Consider the following 24,360-nt stretch of genomic DNA (forward strand, 5'->3'; position numbering starts at 1 on the left):
ATCCAACAACCGATTTGTTGCCCTTTCAAAGTGGACTTTTGCAAGAGATAAGGAGGATTTCAATGACAGAATGATCACTACATGCAAAACTGCCCAAACGCCACTCAATGGGGACAAAGAAAAAAAAAAATGGCTAGTTTTCCCTCAAATTCTTCTGGAGACAAAAAAAAAGATATTTACTCCCTGGTATTTATTAAAGTTGTACCTATAAAGGCTCTGCTAAATAAGCAAAGCTTGACCAACTCAGACCAGCTCTGGGTGTCGCAGTGCCAGCAATCCTGCCTCATCGAGCCAAACTCCTGCAGAGAATGGCAGACAGACTGGTCTGGATTTGAAGAATGCATTTAATGGATGGCTTCATTAAGACAAACTGAAGGTGACACCTTATCCAACTACACACTGGCAGCAGCTGACGAGGGGGAAGAGAAAACGAGCAGATGTGTCCAATGCAGAACAAGGGCTGCAGTGTGGCTCCGGGGTGCTGCTGGAAGCAAGACCCAAAGAGAACAGTGCCGTGTGAACTGCAGCACGCAATTAGCTGGAAGCTGTTTAGACAACTTTCATATAAATCCTAAGTTAGTTCCTTAGATGGCCACTTCTTCCTGCAAAATCTCTGTCAAGTTCAGAATACTGATTTCTAAAGCAAAATAAATAAAAATGCAGAATTGTGATGACTATTTTCATTGCTAACTCTAATGCAGACAGTAGTTCCTTTGACTTTACATCAAAGCACACACTGCAGTGAAGACCGTTCCTTGGACAAGATCCGTGTGCTTTGAGATATCCTACTCATTAGTCTTCAAGGATAAAATTACTAAAAAAAAATCTGCATTTAAGAAGGGCCATTCCCATGTGCTTTAACAAATTAAATGTTTACAGCAGCAAAATCATATTTCTAAACAAACTTGATGACAGTTTCATAAAGGAGACAACTGAAGAGACAACGCCTCAGCACTGTAAAAACTTCGTAAGTCCTTCAGAATAAAACTGATTTAAAAAACAACTATTTTCTTTCAAAAAAGTTTTAAACACGAAGTGTACGTTAACTAACAGTGGCCTGCCTAAACCATTCTCATCTAAGCATGTTGTTACGCACGCGAGGGGGTGGAAAAGTTTCACACGCTCACATTCATGTAGCTGGCCACAAGCATTCTGCAGCTTTCTGCTCTGAATGCCAGCCGGAGAATCCATCCTGACAGATGAGCGTTTTATTTTCCTTTTGGAATTCCCCTCATCTTTGAGGTTTCACTGGAACCTTGCTTATTAAATAATCTTCACTTTGCTGTCTTCAGGGAAGGCCTGAAAGAAGGCGGCACAGCTGAAGTGCTGACTGAGGCACGAGAGCCCATTGTGCCCTACGTAACCCAGGTGCCAACACCAACAGAAAAAAAAGATACTCTTCTCCACCTGGCCCCTGTATTACTTCCTCTACTTTCACCATTTATACATATTCAAAGTCAAAATCAACTCATTTATGAGCAGAAATAGGAAGTGCAGTTGTGGGAAACAGCCAAGTTTTCTGCTATTTTTCTACTATCATGTTGTTCAAGGAAAGGTAAAACCCACATCATTTTGTAGCTCAGAGGCCTGATGCTTTAAAAAGCAGCATGTGTAAAGTGAGAACTGCAGTCATATGCAACCAGTAAAGATGTCTTTTCTGCATCAATAACCCATCCTTCACCTGCACACGCAAAAGCTCTGCAATTTATTATGGCTTTTTATTTCTTTTTGTGGACTTGTATTATTTTCCCCAAACAACTTTCCAATACAATATCACGAACATTTTCACCAACACAAACAAAATACTTTTCTTGCATTCTAAAAATACATTTTTATAAATTTTATGTATTTATTTTACTAACTCATGCATCTCTACCTTTTATTTTATTGCCTGCTTTATTAATTTATCAAATAAACAAGAAACAGAACTACGGGTAGCTGGAGAGCAAACAATGCCAACGTTGGCCCCCTCCCCCAAGCGAGGAGAACTGGGGGAGAGAAGGCTTCAATACACACAGTACTTTCTTGACTGATTTACCACCTTACTTACACTTCGACTGAAGCCAAAGTTTTTCCCAGCAATACTACCTAAAAGCCTGCAATCCCCCAGACTTCCAGCTTGACTTCTACTCCAAATGACAGCATTTGCAGTTTCCACTTACCAATCCCAATGAACTTTCAGAGGTTCAGACAGACTCTCCCAGATTGCTTGCTACATGCCCTACCAGCCTGCTAGCCACACCTGAGATGCAGAAATAATACAAGAGCGATGAAGATGCTGATCAGCCTACTTAGTGACAACGTGAGTACACAAGTGAAGACATGATTCACATTAACAGATGAAACAGAAATAAAGCCAGGGGAACCATAATGCATCTACAGCAATGACAAATCTTAAGGCTATATATAACATACAGCACAAAGCATATAGTTTGCAGTACGTAAGCACAGATGCTACCCAGTCTCTCCTTGTGTCGGAAAGTCTGCTGCAGAATCACATCTTCGCAACACTGCACTAAAATATTCTAGAACATGATGAGTGTCAAGGCAGCACAAAGAAGTCCATCTCTTCGTTATTAATTTGCAAGTTCTCTCCGAGAATACAGAACATGTATATATTTAGCAAAATTAGTCCACTCTTTCGGCTTCATAGGACCTACTGTAGCTACCCAGAGCTCCAAAGCATAAGCCAGCATTTGAGTAGCTTTTATCACAGTGTGCCTTATCTCTTGCTTGCAAAAACATTGGATGCTACACACATGCTGTTGTCAAGTGAAAGTTTCCAATTTGCTCAAAAAGTTGACTTAAACACTTTGTATAATCTAAAGTAGCTTCTAGCATCCGAGACACAGTACATTCCTGAACTGCTCTGTCTGTAATACCTATCCATTCAACACTCTCAAGCCAAACGCTATTTCAAGAACTATATCTCCAGCATTTTTCAACCATCTCTTTTTTTTTTTTTTTTTTTAAAGTAAGATTTTAGGGCTTTTAATTCTGAATAAAGAATTTTTCCAGACAGGATAAATACCATTTATTTATCTTTGGCACTTAGTCTTCTCTCCAAGCAGTTAAAAATGAAAAGAATGCTGTTTATCAAACTGTTTTAGCTCTCAGTTAAACGCTAATCACTACCACTGGTGAAAAAGTATTTCAGCTATATAGGATCTAAGCTCTACCCTTAAAATACTTCATATTGCAAATCTTCCCTGCCACTGCATTTTTTGTGGTTTGACATGCAATTTAAAATTCCTCTTTCCATGATTTCTCAGTTTCTCAGAAATATCTCACATCTCCTTGGAAACCAGAGCACAACATAAAAGAGGCTTCCGGCTCTAATGCTTATAAGCAGGTTAGAAAAAGAAGTGCATTTCTTTGCTAGTCAGGATAAGGTTCAACACCTCATTTTTCAATTAACGTATCCAACATCAATCTGTCCCTCCTCCTCACAATTTTCATATTTCCCTTCATATCCATTCACTCAAAGCCTATTGATTCCTTCAGCTACTAACTTACACTCACCTTGAAGTTGATTGAGTTTTCTAAGAATCTATATAGAAAAATATAAGTGATATAAGGAGGGTGGTACTTCACAAACAGTACTCCACAGAGAAAAAGGCCTCGTTGAAAAAAAGCAAAAGGCAAAAACAAATATGGCTAAAGATCCCTTTTGCTCAGGTATTTAAAATTACAGTATTTATCTACATCAACTGGTTTCTACATCAATTGCACTTAATTTTATTTCAGATCAGCATAGGATACAAAGAAAAGCCCAGTATAGGATACAAAAAAAAAGCCCAGCACATTAAGTTTTTTGGGGGGTCCATGCCCACAACCCCTAGCTTGGAAGCTGCTGTTAAGATGTTAACATTGGTGCTGCATCTCGATCTGGATTTAAAACTGCCAAAAGAAACACAGGCACACCCCCAGCCCTGAAAAGGAACTCTCCCCACCTTTTAGTTTAGTGCCATGGTCTCTCAAAGCAGCTTTGAAAACATGCACCTTAAGAACCCTTCACTTTGCTGTAGCACTGTAGCAGATTTAGACACCTCCCTTGCAAGACCATCTTTACTACTACAACACAACATATCTTCCTCAAATAAAACCTAAAATACTAACAGTACTTTCTGTGAATTCACACCTTCAGCAGCATAAGAAAAATTTTACCTTATAGACAAGAACAATGATTTCTCAACTGAAGCATGGTGGGAAATTTGAACCATCCAGTTACTGCAGCTCAGCTGAAAGCTTTTCAGAGATAGGAACCAAGAACAACAAGAAGCACAGAAGTATCAGCATGCAGGGAGAAAGCAGCAAAAATAAAGTTATTTTCCCAAGAAAATGGCACAGGAAAGGTAGATCAAGAGTTACCTTCCCGGAATACTATCAGAGCCAGTGAAGGTGTTCAACTAAATTGACAGTCAACAACTTCACCATTAACTAAACAGGTACTTCTCCATATGTTAACCCAGGAAACTCTCTGCTGAGGGATACAGGACTGCAAAGCCGAAAGCTTGCTAGCATTAAAGGAGAGAACAAAAGATAAAATGCCATCGCAGTAGAAAATATTTAAAAATAAAGACCTGGAAAAGATACAAGTGTCTTTGAGCTTTACAACAGAAGCTGAACTAACAGGATCCCAGGGAGAGATTCCCTATTTATTATAATTTAATATAATATTATAATTTAATATATTATTATCATGACAGCCTACTGTAGGTTCTTGTGCATAGTCATCCTAAGTATCTGTTACAAGTCCTAATTAAAGAACAGATGGCCTGACCCAAAACGGTGATTCCTATGACCCTATATTTATCTGCAGGTGGGGAAAATAAGTTTGGAGGTCTCAAGCAAGCAAAGCAAGATTAACAAAAACAGATAACTAAATAGGTTTCAAAGCCATCTGGTATTCGTGGCTTACTAGAAATAATATTCCTGAAGATTTTGCATTATGTATTTTCCCCAGTCTCTCTACTGAGAAAACAGCCCTCTGTAAGCTCCACCAAATGCAAAGATGACTTAGCTCCAGAAGCATAAACGTTATGGAACTAGTAAATGCATCTCTGTTTTATGTGGAGCTAGCAGAGCACAGCTATTCCAGCTGTACAGTGAAATTTATAGAAGCAGAAGAAATCAGCATGTTTAGAAATAAATGTTAGAGGCAATTTTCAGTATGATCTGAAGAGATCATCATACTGCTAAAACCAAGGAAAACAACGTAGACGGGAAAGGGAAATAAAAAGCACATGAAGATTCCTCCAAACAAGCCATCTGACTTTTAAATAAAGAATTCATCTCCTCCCATCCCCCTCCAAGTTTTCCTAAGCAAGTCAGACTTCTGCAGTCATGGTAGCTACCGTTCCTCTCCAAATAAGTTACACCAATTAACCATACATCAGTTTTGACCAAGTTGGATGAGACTCTAAAGTCTCAGAGGTGATGTATTCCTTACATTTAATGAGAATTTGACAGTTTGATAGGAAAAAGACTGAACTAGCATCAACACTAAAGAAAAAGTTGCAGCGTAAGACCAATTTACCTTTATGGTTTGGTCTACTGCTTTAAAACAATTTCGCTATGCATGTTCTGTTGCTTTTTGTTGTTGTTCTTGTTTTTAAGAGTATAATCAATGACAAAGCAAACAACCTTCACTTAATACCAGGTGAGAGAACAACACCAAGAAGTTTTCAGAGAGCAGACAGGGCTGAAGCCCACATAGCTAAGGAGGTCTCCACAGTTTATTCCTGTTCCTGCCATCGCATGCCCATGCACCACACAGTGGGATGGGCTGGCTGAGCTGAACTGTCAGAAGTACATACAGATGGGGAACAGCATTTTTTACATGGATTGTTTCCTCAGTCTGTCTTTGTGTGACTGTATGAACATTTATGACAGCGAAGGAAACAGGAACAGGCAAGCAGGAAGTTCTTTCAGTATCTGCCAGGGATTAAGAGCCCTTTGCTCTGAAGCAGACAGCTGATAAAAAACAGAAGGTCTATAAAATCACGGAAAACATGGAAAAGAGGCATAGGAAATCATCATTTGCTTTTTCTCCTAACAGTACAGTTGGGCAGCAAATAATAGATACAATTTTCAAAACAATGACAGTATCTGTACAAGCCACATAGAATAGAGTATTACTAGACTCTAGAAACATTTCTTGCTACATGAATCAACAAAAGCATAATCTACTAAAGCATGTTATATACATACGTTTCCACTGATTCAAGAGTCTGCTGAAAGTTAGAGCAAATAAAGTGGTAAAGACCAATCAATGTATGCTTCCTCTGCTCTCATGTTCTTCTCTAAGCATCTGATGCTGAGTGAGCACGATGATCTAAAGAGGGTTGCTAAGGTAAATGGATGCACAGCCTGACCCCCTATGTTTGTTCTTATGCTCCTCTTAACCAACACCTTACAGTAAGTTATCTGAACTAAAAAGCGATCACTGGTGTTCTGGAAATATTTGTATTCCGAGCATTACAGGGGAACTCTATAGAACTCAAGTCACATGGAAGAATACACCAAGTATTTCATCAAAAATATGACTACATATTGGTAATTATTTCTACTTAATTAAAAAGTTTAAGGAAAGAATTCTTGCAACAATATTCTATACTAGAAGAAAAAAATCAATTACATAAAGGCTTCATTAAATTAGAACCATTTCCTGAACTGATTTTTGCCATTAACAAATGCAGAACACTGACTTCACCTAAAATGAAGAGAAAAATCCGAAAGAAGCCTCCTACTCAAAACATCACTTTCCCTCCCTCCTTTCCCATACAGACGTGGAAAAATGGACTTGTGATGTGTTGACTCACTATGCACCACTCAGATATCTTTCCTCAGTCACAGAATAGTTTGTATCATATTTTATTCTCACATGTGAGATAAGAGAATCATTTCTGTTTAGGTGTATGGGAACAGTTGAATCACGGGCTGAACCTCTGATTGACCACCTGAGGCGAGTGTTGAGTCAGCTGCAGGGGCACAGGTGAATGCAATTTCACCTGAGTGACCAGAAGGGGTGGAGCCTGACTGCACCCCTCCTAGACCCCATTTAAGGGCTGGAGATCCTTCCCCTTGGAGCCCTTCTGTGAGCCCAGGACGTGGGTAAGATCTTTATTTCATTTCTCCTTTGTAACACGATAATCTCTCTGGTCCAATACAGCCCTAACTCCATGAGTGCACACACTGCGAGTTCTGCACAGCAGGATGCAGCAGCACAGGCAAGGATGTTTGTAACTGAAGTCAGTCAGGGTAGCCTCACTTATGAAAAGTTAGGGAGATAACTGTCATGTTGCCTAGTCTGGGGACCACTGGGAAGATACTTCTACATTGATCTCCAACTTTTCTGCTTGCTAATTGTTTTCTTCAGCATTTTATAAGACATTTAATTACTCCTCTTCTGCTGCTGAATTGCACGGTTATTGAAAATACTTCAGTTTACAGATGATAGACAGGCTTTACATTCCACTGGTGGTTCCCAGGCCAGCAGCTGAGAACTGATACACGCTGGTAAATCCTATGAAAGCAATAGATTTGAGTGATTTCCTTTTAAAAAAAAAACTTTGGGGGCCATCCATCAAACTGACAAGCTGTTGGCTGCCCTTGCTTCTGTAAAATTGTTACAGCCAGGTTCACTGCTAACTCATCAAATAATTTGCTTACTTTCTTATATTTCCAGCTATGTTAAACTGAATGGCGACAGCACAGGCTCCTAGCCTCATTATTCCATATTTTGCAGTGTGTATGGCTCTTTCTCCAGTAACTGGCCTACTCATGTGATATTGTCACATTCCTAAGAGTCTGAACTTCTAAAAATAAATCTAGTGCTTTTTTAAAAAAAAAAACTAACAGTGGATGATCAGATGAAATTGCTGGAAAGGCTATTAAATAAATTCAGGAGAACAAAATACAGTTTTGGTGCCAGTAAAGAACACTTACGTAAAGCAGGTACGAGAAAAAGCAAGCTCTCCAATTTTTTGCTCAATTCATTTACATCAAACATAAAGGCTGAAGTCTCTTATAGGTCAAGCTCCTTTTCACAAATTTCTTCTTATAGTTTTACACCTAAAACATCACTTAGATGTCCCAATTTACGCAATTACTTTAAGTATCAGCAATCAGACCAGTAAGTAAGGCTTTGACTTTTTTTTTTTGTCCCTAATGACAAATAAGAGATAGTGGAGGGGGGGGTTGTTTTCCTTTTTTTTTTTTTCCTTCCTGGAGGGGAGAGAAAAGTCAATGGTTTGTGACATAGGATCCAGTAATCTCATTAGTTTCTGTTTTTAGCATTAAAAGGCTCACATACTAATCCATCCATACTTGCCACTAATTCTGTATACCAAAAACCACTGATAATTTTAAAATCTGAGTTATGTAAAAAGTAATAGCATTCACAACTGTTACTTTTTGGTACCACTGCTGTGACTACTAGATCCCTACGCTTGCATTTATAACCACAGCACTGTTCCCTCTCAGGAGAGAACAGTTAGTACAGGCAGCCCATTTGTTTTCCCAGTTCAAATACTCTGCAAACTGACTGATCACCACAGCAGTTCCTAAGCCTCCCTCCCTTGAAACTGCCTTCCTGCTGCTTCCCTCATGCAGGGGATGGGGAACTGTGGGGCCGTTTCTGGCTTGCTCCAAGCAGCTGTCACCTGGGCCATGCAGTCCCCCTCTCAGACTTCATGAGCCAAGCAGCCTTCCATACCTCTCTGCCTTTTCCATCCCAATCCTTGCAACTCCCAGAGTAGCTGTTGTTCATGCTATGCCTAAACCAACACTCTGCTTCCAAATGTTGGCCCTTCTCATCTCCTGCTGCATCCAGCAGATGCATTTCTCTGGCTTCCAGAAAGGAGAAATTTAAGGGCTCAAAAGAAAGGAAATTAATTCTTCTCCCTGCCCCTGCTCCATTCTTCAATTTTCCAGGCTCACGCTTATTTCCTTGCATTACAAATACATTCAGCTTCCAAAACAGTAGAAAACTACCTCCTAACAAAAACCAAAACAGCCTCTTTTTGCTGATGTGACACATCAGCTTAGGCTCAGGTAAGTGCCAGAGCAAAGGAGGGAAGGAGCAGGAGCAAGACACCCATCTTCCACAGTACTGTTTAGCTGTAACGTAAAGCTACCCGCTGTAATTCACATTCAGAGACTTCCAACAAAGTTCATTATTATCCTAAAGACTTCAGGGATGTGTGTACACTTTCCAAGTTTGAAGAAAAAATGCCAAATACAACACGTATATAAAAAAGCCTCATGGCTCAACTAAGTTAAAATTAAGAGTCCGGAGCATAAAAATCCGTATTTCTGAAGAAACAAATGCACTACTCTTCAGTAATTCTAGTAAGTCCTTACTTCTGCAATCTGATAGTAATTAAGGGTATAGATGCAAATCAAGATCTCACGGGGTGCTCATCTTCAATCACCCAGATAAGTGCACAGGTTTGATGGCTGCACTACCATGATTAAACTGCCAAACCAAGCTAAGCAAGCAGATCAAGGCTCTCCCTCTTCCTCCTCTTCAAAATTGCTAAACCAAAAAATATAAATCAATCCCTTAACAATCCCTACAATACGATTCTTGCAATCTAGAGGGGAGCTTTTGGCTTTCATTCCAGTACTTATTCCGAAAACACTGCTGTAACGTATAAAAATGAAATAATGATGTTTTGATATAAGTCAGCTCACTCAGACACCACACAGGACAGATTTACTGTTCTCATCATTAAATAAAACATTCAGAAATCCCCAGAGACTTATTTTTCACTAATGTTGACAGAGACACGTACTGCTTTTATTATCACTGTCTAAGCTAAGAATAGAAGTTTACTATGCATTTCAAACGTCCAAAGCAAAAAAAAATAAAAGGAGTTTCCCCTGAGCATCATTATTCTCAATTATGAGCCATGAAAAATCATACAAAATTTGAGGTTAAGACCATCAGAATATAAGACAAATTATTTTGCATACTAAATTCTGTTCAGACTTCTCTACAAACACACACACTACTATGAGTGTTTTCAATTAATTCATATTATGAATGTGCTATTCAAAGAAGAGTTCCACTTACAGAAAGACAGTTCCTCTTGGTAGTATCACAGACATCTGAGGAAGGGCACAGGAAATCTCTCTTCAAAGACGTAGCAGCTGGTAAAATAGAGAGAAAACTAAGTTAAACATACAGATAAAATGCTCTTGTTCAGAGTTAACTAATTCAAGAACTAGATAGCCAAAGAGCCTGAGAACAAAATTCTTGAGAAAGAAACCTTCTACTGAGAGCATCTGCCACAGAATCCCAGGTTTTCAGATCAGCAGTGCTATCAAGCAGCAGTACTTTCACGGATGGCCCGAGCCACGTTTCAAAGCCAAACAACTGTATGCACTTCGCTGTTCCCAGAACCTCTGTTTGTTGCTCATTTCTGCCTGACGCTCATGAATCCATTCCTCCCACTTTTCTGCTCACTTCACTCACTCCCGTTCCCTCCTCCTTTTTTTTCCAACGGTTTCCTGCTCTTACATTCTTTTCTTTCTCTCCTCCCAGTGGCCTGTTCTTCTGTCTCCCAGCCAAGCATCTTTTCCTTTCTTTCTGTTCTTCAGCCCTCTGGTATGTGAATCACAAGCGTTTCCTCCCTCCACACCACACTGATGCCAGCACAGAAAGCACCACGTGTACAGAACAGATTGTCTCTGCACGCTCAGTGCTGAGACCTGCAGCTAACAGAGCCTATTTCTGAAAAAAGCAATTAGAGGGGAAAACCCACAGACGCTGCAGCCCCACGCCAGGGCAGGCTCAGGTGCTCTGCTACCATGTGCCAAGTGCAGCCATGTTTGCAAATCATGAGGCAGTGAAGCCAACTGTGCATTCTTCAGCAAACTTAACAGTCAGAACAATAGACTAAATCATGCATGAACATCTGCCCAAGTTAAAAGTCACTGAAATATAAGGCTTAAACAGGGACAGGTTTCTCCATAAGCATGCAAAACCTCTGGTGCAACACAGCTCTCCGTGAAATAAATACCCCATTAGCTAAACTCAGCAAGATGGCCAAGTGCACACCGTGCACTTCAATGCAGCATCAGCATGTGCTGCACACCAGAGCTCAGGCCTGTTCCCTCCCACCCTGTGGTGTGAGGACTCTCAACCAACCCCAGTCAGTACATGGGGGTGCCGGCACCACTCCTTTCAAAGGTAGCAGCGGAGTAAACACGTTCAGTGAAATCCTGTGTATGCCATGCTCCAGGAAGTTGTATTTAACTTCATGAATTTTTCCAGCTGTTCATTAATTCCCACTGACAATGGGGAGAAGAGCACAGATGGAAAAGAAAAATCAACCTTCACTCAGCAGTCTATCTTCCTACAGGCGGTAATGTAATTCTACTGGGTTAGGCCTTGCAATGTTTATTTTTAGAAAATGTCCTTAAATTTTCATTCAGGTTAGAAAAAGCAAGCTAATATTAAGCTCTGCTGTGCAACTACATTTTCAGACCTTCAGCTATTTGGAATTATTTTCTACTTGTTTTGCACTTAGAGTGCTTCCCAGACGTGACAGATTAAACAGAAGCCCGTTCTTCAAATAGAAGTTATCAGAAAACTTACATGGAAAAAATCTACTAAGCCATACTGAATCCACATCTGTTTATTTAGCTTTGCATTGCTCTTTAATGTCTTGATCTCACTGCTGAAATTTAGATCTATTCCACAGAATGGAATAAAATAAGAAAGAGATGGTATCTTCTCAGAGTAGGGGTTTTCAGTCTGAGTCACATCACTGGCAGGACCACTAACGGATGCTCAAATACTAGCTCAGTATTTCACAAAAGAAACTTGTCAACCAGCAGATATTTTTGAAAAGAGGCATTAGAGATGTCTGGACAGTTTCCAGTCACAATGGTTTCAGCTTCCAGCACGTGTAGCTGTGCCACAGGATTTGAATTACATTTTTAATCTGTGGTGCTTTTTCCACTTATTTAATTACCAGTGCGTTTGAAAACTGAACAGTTTAATCCACCTACTTACTTACAATAACCTATACTGGAGTATATAAATAACTAGTCTAAATCATGCCTATAGCAGTACTGATTTGCTTTGAGAGATTCCAGAATATTATGCGTGTCTTTCAACAACAGTAGAGTGGAGAAAGTGAATTTAAGGAGTGATAGGACAAACAAAATAACTCAGATGCTCAAGACAGATTTAGATATATCCCTGGAGGAAAAAGAACAAGGGAGAAATCAATTTAAGTTAAAGAAATTATAGTCAAACAAAATATAATATTCACTTTTGACTGGGCACGTGTCTAAGGGGGGCAGATGTGATTTATGTAAGGGATGCTTCTGACACCATCCAACATAACCTGTAGATCACATATCTGAAATAACTGCTGTATGTAAGCATAACTGCTGGATAATTTTCTTTCAGAGAACTGAAACCATGGCTTAGTTTAAATAAAAATAAAAACAAAAACAATCGGGAAAGTATTAAAGCATTTCAGGTCGAGTCAGCTAAAACTTGTCCTGCATCAAGTTTTGCTTCATATCTCCATTAATAATGTGGGTACCCAAATAGAAAAATACTGAGAGAATCTGTAAGTGCCACCAAACCAGGAGACAGAGGAGCATTCAGGAGACAGTTGCAATCAAAGTTGCTAAATCAGAGATTCCAAAGCCAACCACATATGGTTTATTCAGATGAAAGCAAAACAAAATACTATAAGTCTGAAAGAGATAAATAAATGAATTCAAAGAAGAAGGGAAATTGTCAACTAAAGAGTAATAAAGCAGAAAAGAACTTAGCCGTACTGGATCATGGGCTGAGTAAGAGTCATAAACATGATGCCCCACTCAGTCTTCCTACCTTCCAGAATGATATCTGCCTATGATGCACAAGAAGTGAAAGGAAATATTTTAAGTCTACACAAGACGATAGTCCTAGCTATGAAATACCATGCAGATAATTCTTCTGAATTCTGAGAAACATATCTTAAAATCTGTTTCTAAGGTTACTAAAAACAAACTGACAGCAACTGAAAACAGAAACTCATCTTCTTAATATATATTTATGCATATCTGGTTTTCCAAGATGTGTTTAAAATAAATAAAGTTTTTGCTTTTTTTTATGGCCTTTAAGTACAAACTCATTTCTGTGAATTATTTTAAGTGACAATCCATACAAACTGATTTCTCTTGCTCTTTGTCTCCTCCCCTCAAACAGGAAAATTCCTTCCAACTGAAGGTCCTCTTTTCTTTGTCACCTTGTAAACCTAACTTGAAATATTTTAATTAGAATTACACAACGCAGGTACCAGAAAATCCCAATACACTTAACACTGTTATCTGCGCTTCTTTTTCCACATTTGGCAGTTTTCCATGCAGTCACAATTTGAAACTTGGTTTCAATGTGGGGGCTTTCATTTTTTAACTTTTTCGAAGTGTCAGAACACATCATATGTTGTGTATATACATTCCCTATGAAGTAATTTGGATTTTACCTACAGATGTCCACGCACACATGTATTTTAGCTCCATACACACACATGTATTTCAGCTCCAATTTTATTTTTCAAGTTTCCTGTGAAACAGCAATAATATTCCAACTCAAACTTTGCCAAATCTGGCACAAGTTTACTTAAATGCAGAGATAGTCAGAGCATCTATCAGAGTGGAAGCATTAACAGCACATACCAAAGTGTGACACCATCTTTCAGCCTTTCATGGAATTCAGACTTTAAGCAACTCTTGTTTAGGTTTTACCCCTAGATCTTTCATCAACATTCCTTGCTGGTAGAAATTTAATAGTAGTACATTTTTCACATACACATTAGCCTCTGTGATCTGGTAGATGGATGCACAGCAGCAAACAAACACTGGCAATAGTAAAAACAAAAAAAAAACTTAGAAATAGACACTACTCTTTCTATAAAAGCATGCATATTCACTAGTTCAGAGATCGGAAAGATGGAACAACATGCAAAGCTATTCAAAAACCCAAGGCTTTTTTATATATGATGTGAAAATATCTGCTGAAGGATAGAAAAAGACTTTGATTACATCTCCAGACTATGCTAAACTATCTGTGAAACTAGAACATGACTTTTTGGTCCAACAGACCTGCACCTGAAGGAATGAAAGAAGTAACCCAATTCCAGGAAAGGTACTTGCAGTACTGCCAGAGAAGTAAAGAAAGTAACCACTAATATTTGGACAGAAAGAAATATGTATCACACTGTTTTCTCTGACACCGTGGACAGAATGCAGTGGTTTTAGTTGCACACTAACACCTACTTGCAGAAACAAAAAACACACCAATTATTTGGTATGTAGAATAAATGTTTTTGTTTGTTTGTTTTTGTTTTTAACTAATCCTCTTGACATCTCTCTTTTCCTTGACATCTGCATTAACAGGAAAAAAAGAGAACTGGCTGACTGGCAGAGCTCAAAGGGTTGTGATTAGCAGTGCAGAGTCTAGCTGGAAGCCTGCAGCTAGCAGTGCTCCCCAGGGATCGGTACTGGCTCTGGTCTTGTTCAACATCTTCATCAATAACCTGGATGAGAGAATAGACTGCAACTCCAGCAGGTTTGCTGATTATAGAAAGCTGGCAGGAGTGGTTGACACACCAGCAGGCTGTGCTGCCATTCAGTATGACCTGGACAGACTGGAAGGTTGGGCAGAGCATAACCTAATGAGGTTTAACAAGAGCAAGCGTAAACTCCTGCACCTGAAGAAGAATAACCACAGGTCTCAGTACAGGTTAGAGGCTGACCAGCTGAAGAAGAGCTCTGCAAAGAAGGATCTGGATGTCCTGATGGACAACAGGTTGGCTATGAGCCAGCAGCGTGCACTCACAGCCAAGAAGGCCAATGGTGTCCTGGAGTGCATTAAGAATAGTGTGGTCAGCAGGTCAAGGGAGGTTATCTTCCCTCCTTCTCTGCTCTGCTGAGGCCACATCTGGAATACTGTGTCCAGTTCTGGGCTCATTTCAAAAAAGACAGCAGTCTCCTACAAAGAGTCCAGCAGAGGGCAACAAAGATGATTAGGAGCCTGAAGCAAGTTCCATTTGAGGAAACGCTGAGAAGCCTGGGACTCTTCAGTATGGAAGTAGAGAAGGCTGAGGGACAACCTCATCACTGTTTATAAATATCTAAAGTGTGGGAGTCAAGTCAATGAGGCTGACTCAACAGAACAAGGAGCATGCAGCAACAGAACAAGGGGCAACAGCCAGACACTGGAACGTGGGAAGCTCCATACTAACATAACACAATGAAGAGATTCTTCACTGTTAGAGTGACAACTGGAAGAGACTGCCCAGAAGGGTTGTGGAATCTCCTTCTCCGGAGACATTCAAGACCCATCTGGACACCTACCTGTGCAACCTGTGGTACAGAATATGCTTTAGCAGGAGAGTATGACTTGCTGTCTAGAGGTTGATTTCAAACCCCCTACAGTTACTTGATTCCATGGAAAAAAAAAAAAACACCATCAAGAATGCAGCAAGCTGGAGAAAAACTTACAACAATAGAGTAAAAGAGAACAAGTTATCAATATCCACATGTACTAGGAAACACCACAACTGCTGACGGGATACAAGCACTTGTTAGTACGCAAGTACAACAGAGAATAGGGATAACATCATCATCATCCTAGAGAAGATGAGCACTCCTTGCATAGTGTTTTCCATCAGAAAACAATTCTCTAGGTATTTCCCTTCTACATTTTGAGACCTTGCAAGCCTGCACAACCAGCAGTGAGCTCTTAAGTACTGAACCACCAACCTTATTCACCAACAGGTCTTTGCCACCAACAGCTGCCAAGTTACATGGTCAATGCATGAAAAATCCATGAAGTCTCAATGCCTTTAAAAGGCAAGAAACTGCTTTATACGGAGAGACTGACGATTAGAAGAGACAATCTGTGGCAAAGTCTGCAATATAGTTCAACACTTGTGACTCCTAGTCCAGCATTCCCATTTTTAGACAATGATTTGGTCTACATACTGGGTAAATTTTTAAAAATCTGCCCTCTTTTATATGGAGTACTGAAATAAAACATTACACTAGAGAATAAGCAGCTGTCTAAACATCTTTTGAAGTCCAGAAAAGAAATCCTACATCATTGTGAGGGATTTCATTCTTGAATACGTTAGGCAGAGGGACCTTGATATCATCAACAAAGCTCCCTAGTATTTTTGGGATTTGCTTTTGGTTTGAAGGGTAGAGGATAGATACTTAAGCTTCTTTTTCAAGTACTCGTTTACATTCCTTTGGTCAGAATAAAGATGCTTATACATTAGATCCTATTCTGACAGACAAAAGTTTAATACTGAATTTCTAAGTGAGAATCTATCAAAATAAAGGAAAGCACCACGTGGTTTACACAAAACAAAAACACTGGTCCAAAAGGTGTTATGTTTTATACTGATCCTATTGTTATTATAAAGAGAAACTATGCTGAGGTACCCTCTGTTCCCGCTTGTGACAGATCTGTGATTACACTGTTTACTCTTACAAGTATAACAAATGCACTAGAACACATTATAAAGATTCTCAGACTAACAAAATGGACTTACTGAAATAGTTACTAATCCTAGCTGATAACAAAAAACACCTTCCTACTAATAAGGTATTGATGACATTATCTTACACTCCGGGTCATCTTTGATCCACATAAACTCCCAACATATGTTACAACAAAAGATGACAAGTGAAATGATTTGTTTAAAAAGCATCAGGTATCAGGAGCACAGATATGCACATGGTAAGATGATGAAGAATATCAATTTTGAAGTACTCCCTTAGTATCTCCGTTATCTGACAACCCATGGGCTCTGTATCTTCATCACAATTTGCAATTCCTACATACGTTTTTCCTCAAATCAACTTCCAAACTGACTTAACTCCAAAATTCCTATGGAAAAATTATTTGCGTGTTATTCAGGAGTACACTATGCAACCAAATCATTTACAAGATCATTCAGGTGCATATGTACCATTAATAAAAATACTAATTGCACATCTACCCTTGAGCAATTCTGGATTACAAGCAGAGCCTCCCCGTTTGGTTTATGTGGAGTAAAAGTAAGAATAGTGTAATAAAAACCAAGTATGCCAAGACTAGTGAAGAAACCTAGTTGGGTTTGGTTTCTTACTGAATAGTTTCCTGTGTTCCAAAGCACCTTCCTCTCTCCTCATTTATTCAGCTTAATTCATTTGGGTCCATTGCCTGACAAGCGCTCGCACTGCACTCTCCAGCTGGGCAGCACAACACGTTTCTCCGCTCAAGCCACTATGCTGCACAAGCTATCTGGAACTTAGTGTAATCGAGTCTTGCACCCATCCAACAAACATGTTTGAAACCAGCAGGTTCAAAAGCTGCTAGGAAATGCAAATCATCGTTAAAGCAGGTTTAAGAAACAGTATGTACATACAAAGTAAGTGTATTTCTGACCAGCACAAAAATATTTCAACCAACCAAGTATCTCTGAACTATTACTATTACACTGTAACCAATACTGAAAAGATACCATCACTGCTAAATATTATACCTTGCCGCACTGCTTTCTGAATAGCATCTCAAAGCAGATCTCTGTAATTGTTTTTTATCCAGTTAACATAGCTGCTCTTTTCTCTCCTTTCAGTAACACTGCACTGTGGAAAAGAATTCTTCACCATCTTAAACAGAAAATAAAAGAATCATTTCCGAACAAAAACGAATCATAAGATTCAGCCTCAAAACATACAGTAAGTAACCTTAACTAAACAGGCTTAAACTTAACAGCACATTACCTCCAATAGTTTCATCGTTATTTCAGAAAGAAGGCAGATTCTCCCATTCCTTAGTACAGAGAAGGAAAAGAAAAATACAAGGCGGGGGGTGTTTATCAGCTGTTCAACCCAGGAACAAGAAAGACCACCTTCTGTAACACAAAGTATAACATGATACAACATAATCACTCTCTGCCCTCTAAGCTTTAAACGTACTTCACAGTTTGGTACTATAAAGTAAGAAGAAACTTCATAGCACATAGGCTCCACTACTGCAAAGCACGACACCTTGACATAGCTGTTTCTCATTTTTGATAATGCTCATTCCTAAAAACACTCCAGATATAGTTCTGTAATTCCTTGTCAGAAGTACTCACTGGAAAAAAAAACTGTTCTCCAAACAGTAAATCTGAAATTACAGGTCTGATGTGCTTGCACTAAAAATAAGCTGATACTATAAGCCACAGAGTCCAATTGTATAAAAGCAAACACATACAGATCGTATAAGATGAAAATTACATTTCATGCCCAGACAGATTAGCTGAGGGGGAGAAAAAAAAAGCACAAAAGAAAGATGTTCTAAATTGATATAGGCTATGACTGGTGTGATCCTGAGATGTGCTGGCAACACGACTGCCAACCAAGAGATGTTATTCCAACGTTTTACCATTCAATTTAGAACTTGATCATCACTGCATAGGTACTAAAAGCGAATTAAACTATTCTAATGGTAAACTGCATTTGCAGTTGAAGCAACAGTATAAGCATCAGTCAGTATAATGCTTATAGCTGGATCACTCAGAACAAACTCCTGCCTCAAGAATTGGTTCTACCGAAAAAAGGAGAGAACAATGTTAGTTCTCTACAGCCTACTGAAAGAGAAAGAAGGAAACATCCCTTATTTTTTCCAAAAAGAAAAAAGAAAAAAAAAAGAAAAAAATGGCAGCAGCAACAAAACACACCTGCATACATTTATTCTGAAGGGAACACTGGTCCTACGTCATTACCGCTGCACAGCAACTTTCACATTGAGTATCAAATGCAATGCTGCTCTTCCCAAATAAAAGAAAAATAAAGAAGAGAAAGAAGAAGGTAATGAAGAGTAAAAAAAAAAAAGTTCTGATCCAGTTCCTGAGACAGAAGTCACCAAATGAGCCTACAAACCATTCCCATACTCCTCCATGTACAGCTGTTGCCAGGCCCTGTCAGAGGCAGCAGCACTAGGCCAGCGGGACCTTTGATTTAAACAAAAGCACATAAGCTAGCTATAATGTGATTTCTGGATGAAAGACAACTGCTAGGATTTTAACGTATGAGAAAACGAATCCAACTTGTCCAAATATTTAACCTGTTCTTTTAAGATGGTCACGAGTATCAACATTCCTCTCTACATCCAAGCCATTTTAATAAAAGCAAAGCTGAAAAACCCAGATTATCCTTTACCAACGAAGACATGACGACTGCATTGCAGAACAATCCCAGATGGAGTACTTGGCCCGAATTTTAATTTCACAGTGAAGATATTAAATAGCCACTGCCTTTACCTGTCCTTTTCTCTACTCTTTTTCTTCCCCTCTCCCTCAAATCTTACCATATCTATCCCTGCTTCCCTTTTATAGACAAGGACAGAAGCAAGCAGCAAAGATTTGCAAGGAATGTATGTCTGTCCCCTCTTACTCCCTCACAGCCTAGCATGTGAACATTTAAAGAATGCTATAAACTTTTGATTCCAAATTAATCCCAGCTGGAAAGACACTCAGTGTCCAGTTATTTCACAGCTCATTCTCGTTCCAAACAACCTCCTCCCAATAGCCAGTTGTTTTCAAAGAAAAGAGGCTATAGCAGTATTTTCTCCTCTGAAGAAGGGCGGGCATGCTGGTTCTCAACATCAACTTTTCCTCCATTCTGCAAAGATCTTTGGCATGGGTTCTAGAGCAGAGTAGAAGAGGTATTAAAGGAGGAAGTTATTCTGAAGAAGATCGCTTACGAAGAAAATAAAAGAAGAGCAAGAAGAAAAAAAACGTTAAACTTGAGTTTAAACAACGATTATTCAGTGCTTCCTCATACTACAAATAATCATATCTTTCCTGTATGTCCTACACACACAGTTACTGCAACAATGGGCTGTGGTCTTCGCAAATATTACTGACTGCACAGAAGCATGAAGAAGTGAGAACAGCAGTGGTTCTTACCCCAACATCTGACTGTCATACTAAGAAATGAAGATTTTTAAGGGCCATGTTACAGGAATGACAAGTCAAGGTTTTAAAAAATAATTAAAAAAAAAAGGGGGGGGGGGGGGGAAGAGGTGATCTGCAGTATTTCTAGTACCACAGTTGCATAACCAGAAGTTTGCAAACAAATTCAGATGTGATAGGACCAAGAGAACAAGATGATTCAACAAACAGGTGAGGAAACTGTTTTTTTTTTTGCCTTAAACCAGAGGCCAGCCAGGCCAGCTCTGTTCTGGACATATGGGAGCCACTGATAGGTCCAAGGATTCAGCCTCACAGATGACAAGACAGTGATGGGACGGATGAGAGGGCCACCCTCATATGATCTGGGAAGGCCCACTCATGTACAAAACACTCACCAATAAGGACAGTAAATGCACAACACCAAACCCCCCAAATCACCTGTTATACTACCCGATCTATTCCAAAACATGAAGAGACTTTGCCACCCTGAGTTCAACAATTTGGAGAAAATTGTTCTGTCACATTTTCCAATATACCAGACACAAAACCAAAGCTGAGTTTGCAGCAAAACTGAACTTAGAAAATTGTTTGCAACTTCTGCAAATAAGCTTTCTGTGATTTAAAATAAAAATGTGATTATTTACATATGCTGGGAAAAAAAGCAAATAAATATTACTGCTAATAAAAAAAACAGCACAATAAATTGCACAGCTTCAATATCCTAAAGAACTGCATCTTAGTACTAAGCCTTCAAATATGGAAATAACAGTATAAATTAATGACCGTCTTCTAACAATAAATGTAAGTATGAGTAAAAATACTAACATGCCAAAAAAAAAAAATCGAAACAATTTAAGACCAATGGGAAATGCTATTTATTAATTGCACTGCTGCTTATGCTGAAGCTACATGGCATCATTCACACTGTGATGCGTATGTACACGTAAGTTATGTTTTATACATAAAAAGACGTAATTCATTCTATGGGATCTGAAGAGCTAATATCATATTGTCTTAGACTGGTCTTTATCTTTCATCACATGGAACAGAGTTAAGTTGTGGTTTTGCATTATGCATAAGCAGTGAATACAATTAGACTGAAAAGCAAGCTGATCTTCTCTGATCTCAAGCGGAAAGAGTGAACTCTGATCTTTACAGGTGACAGCTTTGTGCGTTACTTCAATTTATTAGTTAGCTTCCTTGAATCCACCACATCTGCAAAAGAAAACTCAAAACACAAAGTTGTGGCCAATCTCGCACAATCCACTAATGCTGTAATGAACAAGAGCATCAAAAAAAAGGGAGCAAAGCAGTTACATTACTTTGTTTGGCATAAAGAAACTACAAGTAGTTCTTCCTTTTGCATTTCAAGAACGATGCTAAAGAAGTGGAAGAAAAATAAAATGCCTGCAAAAAGAATGTAGGGAGTAAGGGAGGAAACAAACCTGATCTTTCATCTAGCAGGCTAGAAATGAGGCTTCTTTTGCTCTGGGAGAGACAGAATCCTTTAAGGATTGCCCACTGCCAAATTCCCAGAAATATTTTCATTCAAACGGGACACTTCCCAAATAAATCCTGTAATTCAACTAAGGATATTTGTTTTCAAGCATGAATTTAGGAAATTTTATGGTCAATGCAGTTGTAGCAGCAGCTGCTTTTGTTCACAAAACACAAAGGAATCAAGCATATTCCTGTTGAAACGCACCACCCACCATCTCACTGTGTGCACATCCACTGCTTGGTCTCCATAAACATTCAGCACATGTTGACAAACGTCAGTGGGCACCATTTTTTCCACAAGGCGGAATTCAATGACACACCTTTGCTTCCCGTACACTTTCATGTCAGACATCATTCTGTCAGACCACTCCTCTGCTGCTGTTTGTCACACAGCAACAAAATGCAGCGGAAGAGTCTGGGGGAGGTTCTATCTCTCCTGCCATATCACCAGCATCCGCCTTTGATGTCATGGGCCAATGTAATAAAATAGGAGGCATTACTTTCAGAGCAGCCCTTGTAACATGCAAGCTAAGTCATGCAGAAACTCAGGTTGCTAATGCTTCACCAGTCCCACAAGATGTCAATCACAGTAAACACCTCATTTGGTAATCACTGTAAATTTATAATTCTACACAGTACTAAGTCCTTACTAATTCTAAGGTATGGTGCGCTCCACCTGTTAAAGATTAACCAGGAAAATTCACACACAGCATACAATAAATGTACCTCATTCAGCCACAGCTCTCTGCATCTATGCAAGCTACAGAATTCACTAACAAGAGCTTTACAAAAACCATTTGTTTTCCAGGGCACAGGACTGCAGAGATTAAGCCCCAAGACTCCCTTGCAGTCTCAAACAGGCTATGCTAAAATGCACGCTAATAAATCCACACAATCTTTTTTTAATCCGGGCTAGCTAGATCAAAGCTAACTCGGGTGTGTCTAACCGTTTTGAAATTGGGAAGTTTGCAGACACAGCATATGCATCCTCATTCCTAACCCACCTAGTCAACAGGTGCCAACAGCAACAAAGAAAATGAATCACTGCTATCAGTATCACAGCATCTTCAGTCATTGAGGTATCAGTTTGTTTTAATACGTGAAGGGAGCGTGCAAAGAGAACAGAAACAGGCTCTTTTCAGTGGTGCTCAGTACCAGGACAAGAGGCAGTGGACACAAGTGGAGCACGAGATGTTCCCTCTGACCACCAGAAACGTATCTGTGCAGTGCAGGTGACGGAACACTGGCACAGGCTGCCCAGAGGCTCTCCAGCTTGGAGATGTTCAGAAGGCGCACGGTCATGGCCCTGGGCACTCCACTCTGGGCATCCCTGCTGGATCAAAGGTTGGGGCAGTTGGACCCAGAGGGCCTGCCAACCCCACCCACTCCAAAACTCCTGACCAACAGAGAACAGCGATTTAAGCATCAAAACCTTACAGCTAGTCAAAAATTTACCACCATACACTTAATTGAAATAATATGCATTTCATTCAGTCTCAGACACAGTGAAATGAAGGTGAGACCTCTCATGAACATATTTCCTATTATTAAGGGTATATTTAGCTATTAAGAACATTATCAAGTTTTGTTCAATTGAAGGGTTCAGTTGCAATTGTTTTTCAGTACATTAAATCTCTCAACGACATCGCTAATATCTATTAATTCACTGCAGCATTTTACATAAGAGAAGGTAAAAATACCAGGCATTTCCCAATTCTTTTCCATGTACAGATAGTAACTGTAGTTATCAATGCGATATTGTGGCACAAAAATATTACAGAAGACAATAAATTAAAGCTACTGAATGCCTTGCAACTAAATATAGTGTGTAAATAGATATGTAAAGGTATTCAAAGCAAGGAAAATTCAGCTTTCTTGGAGCACATCTAAATTTCTAGAGAAGTTACTTGATACTATGATTAACCTGTTAATCGATTTCAGTATATGAGCCTGAGTGTATTGGAACATAGATCTTATAAGCCTACAAACCATAGGAAAAGTCTCCAGTGAAATAGCTTGAGCTCTAGCTAATACTGTTAGGAGTTGGAATTCAGCAATCTTAAAAATTCTTCCAGAAACAATTTCAAATAACAAACAAATGTTGCAACTAATTCTCTCAAATAAGAACTCTCTTTCTTTAAACATACCACACGCTGATGTTTACAAGGGAGGATATCTTCTTTAGTAGCAATATTTGTTACAGTGCCTGCCATTTCCAAATCTGGACTTCCTTTGCATATCCCACATCTGTAAATGTAAGCATTTGTCAATAAACACATCATTATAATGTTTTCAGAGGAGGGGGCTGTACCAGCACTTCTGACAACAACTTCCAGCATCAGGTTGCAAATCAGCTCCAACTGATCTACATCCAGACCTCAGCGTTGTTCTCACTGTGGTCCCTAACAAGTACCCTGGTTGTCTCCCTTCAGGCAGCACTACGACTTGTGCAACATGTTGAGTTAGATGAGGAAGCTGTTCAGTCAGAATGCTAATCCACCCCCGTCTATCTTCACAAAACCACCACCACCACCACTCCCCAACCCCTGGCAAAAACCAAAACCATGCACTGTAATTTTCCAATCTTCCTGCTATGCCTTCTTGAACCAGAGCCACTGCACACCTGTGAAGGGATTGTACAGATACTAGGCAGATGGCAAGGCTGAATGGACAGAACTGCAGTATCTCATGCTTGCAACGTCATCTTTATCTTTTCATTAACTCCCTAGAAGTATATTATAGGTTCAGTGAAAGAATGGTGAAGACTGGCTTTTAGCCTGTGGTCCAGGAATCAAGCAGGCATATTCAGAATAATCATCCCTTTTTTTCCTTACAACATGAGTTTATTTTCACAGGTAGCTTAAAATATACCACCTACAAGATCTGCTGAGCT

At 39.4% G+C, this 24,360-nt stretch overlaps 1 protein-coding gene across 8 annotated transcripts in view; it reads right to left on the bottom strand.

The window, feature by feature from the left end:
- Nucleotides 1-24,360, bottom strand: part of SIPA1L1 (signal induced proliferation associated 1 like 1) — a 190,298-nt gene that overhangs the window by 99,145 nt on the left and 66,793 nt on the right. For 6 of the 8 annotated variants that reach the window (NM_001199690.3, XM_040700963.2, XM_040700960.2 and 3 more), the window contains one exon: nucleotides 10,082-10,158. The gene's annotated coding sequence lies outside the window, so the exon portion shown is untranslated. Of the gene's footprint in view, nucleotides 1-10,081; nucleotides 10,159-10,277; nucleotides 10,500-10,528; nucleotides 10,622-24,360 lie in introns of those variants that run through there. The other 2 variants (XM_040700962.2, XM_040700961.2) reach the window with 2 other exon arrangements.

Source organism: Gallus gallus, chromosome 5, assembly GCF_016699485.2.
Source record: "Gallus gallus isolate bGalGal1 chromosome 5, bGalGal1.mat.broiler.GRCg7b, whole genome shotgun sequence".
NCBI lineage: Eukaryota > Metazoa > Chordata > Aves > Galliformes > Phasianidae > Gallus > Gallus gallus.